Source organism: Cibotium barometz, chromosome 45 (genome assembly GCF_041138505.1).
Source record: "Cibotium barometz isolate CiBa-2024 chromosome 45, ASM4113850v1, whole genome shotgun sequence".
Classification (NCBI taxonomy): Eukaryota; Viridiplantae; Streptophyta; class Polypodiopsida; order Cyatheales; family Cibotiaceae; genus Cibotium; species Cibotium barometz.
Window position 1 is genome coordinate 41,873,968 of NC_141090.1, and position 2,439 is coordinate 41,876,406.

Consider the following 2,439-nt stretch of genomic DNA (forward strand, 5'->3'; position numbering starts at 1 on the left):
AAAAAAAAATCGAAAAATGGTTCACGCGTGAACCATTTTCTGCACTTTCACACCTTAATGTTTCATGGCCTAAAGGTTCAGATCATCCCCAAAAAAAAAAATGGTTCACGCGTGAACCATTTTCTACACTTTCACACCTTAAGATTTCACGGCCTAAAGGTTTACGCCCCCCCCCCAAAAAAAAGATGTAATTATTAGGTGAAGTCCGGTTCACGGCGTGAAACACTAGGCATCTCATGACGTGAAACAACAAAAAAAATCAAAATTGATAAAATTCATGAAGTCCGCTTCACGTCGTGATCTGCACCCTGCTAGTTCACAACGTAAAAGGGGGTCTGTCTGCACCCAAAAAAAAAACTCTAGAAAACACCCTTGTTTGGAGGCTCGTATCTTCTAAACCGTGAATTACTATAAAAATACTACAACTCTCTCAAACAGAGTTTTTCCAAATTCCTTTTGGAACACCCTCAAAAATGTGCTGCGAAACAGGGAAAAATTTCCCATGAAAAATTATCATCTTGAGACGGTGATGGAAAATAGGTTTTTAGGACCTACTCTTCCATTCGGGAAGTTACTAGCATGCACTTTTTTTGAAAAAATATCCCTAAGAAGTCGTTCATGTACATGTAGCGTCTAAGCTAATTAAGGCAAATGGACACTCGTTCGACCCAACGAAGAGTACGCCAGGCCTCTTGAGGCTATAAACAGGCTGTGAGAAGATATAAAAAGCAAAAAAAAAACACACGTGTGCTTGCTCATTATGGAGCAATTGAGAGCATCAAACATGGCAATGTAATAGAGCGACTACGTGGGCTGACACCCTCACTGAACCAATGGTTGGCATCTTCGAACCATTGAGATCTATGCCCCAATTGCAACTCCCAATATCATTTGCCATGCCAACAACAAGAGTGTCATCATGTTTTACACCCCCTGTCACTTCAATTCCAACGGGCTTTGGTCCCTTACCTAACATTCCCACAAATCCTATAGATACCAACCCCTGGATGCCCACACTTTGTATATGCTGACTAGTCTAGGAAGGGGGGGTGCCCAAGGACTCAGTGAGTCCCTCCCAAAACAAGAGCACTTACATATGGCCTCAGTGACTCATACAGAAATACAGCCGTACAGATTTCCACAATCATGGGCAAATATGACGGAACAATGGATCCTATTCAATTCATTCAAATGTTTGAACACAGATGTGAAGCCTTTGGAAATCCCAACTATCCCACTAAGGTACATGCGTTGAACCTATGCTAAGAGGGAAAAGCTAGTCAATGGTTCATCACATTGATGCTGGCAACTAAGACCAACTTCAGCACCTTGAAAACAGCCTTTATCCACGGTTTTTCAAGGCAAGGTGATCAGTGGAGTGAACTCTATTCAATTGAGCGTAAACCAAACGAATCCATTAGAGACTTTATCCTTCAGATAAAACTCTTAGACTCACGATGTAAGTCATGGGAAAAATTAAACAATTTTCAATTGAACAAATGTTTCATGATGGGCTTAAAGAATAACAGCTTACACAACTTGATCATTGTATCCAACCTAGAAACATTCAATCAATTTTGTAAAGAAGTAGTACAAGAAACATCGATCTCGGAATTGTCATTCCCCGAATTCTATGCAGCCTTGCTGAAAAGCTTTCAAATTGACGTATCTAAGAGAGGATGAAATCCTTCAAAGTCAAACATCCTTAATGCCTACAAGTGAGGAGCGAAATGCCTTGTGTTAAGTGCAATCACTACAACCATCCCAATCCCCATTGTTCATATAAGGCACCTACTTTTTTGTATTGCATACATTGTAAATCCTTTGGTCATGATACTACAAAGTGTCCCAATTCATTAACAAATAACTCAAAACCTCCATATCCCGTACACCAAACTAAAACATTCCAAAGGGTAGAAACCGCTCGAGGGGCAGTTAATCGAACACTTCAGTGTTTCTATTGTCTCGTGGACCTCACAAAGTGCCAAATTGCACAGTTTGGAATACTTCCATGCCCATAGTCACTGACACTTTGCAACCCATGTGTGAACGATGTGGCATTGATCACATGTTCCAAGATTTCCCAAGACGAGTTTCTTCAATGCAACTTGTCTCACAAAATATAACTCTTAACATCTTAAGTGTATAAAATGGGCAATTGTCCACAGTACCCCTAAATGTGCTTACACACTTACAAGCTAAGACACGAAAAACGGTCAAAAAGAACCCAAAGATAATACCTCGAAACGGGTAAAAGGACATGTTTTAAAGTAGAACCCAAAAGAGGAAACAAAACCTTCTAAACTCAAGAAAAACAAGAGGCAAAAAACTGTCGAAACAAAGGTTAAAAAAGAGGACAGGGAAAAGGAGCCTGTGGAGAACATAAACCCAAAAGAGCTAAAAGCTACACATGATGTAGAAGCATCCACCTCAAAAGCG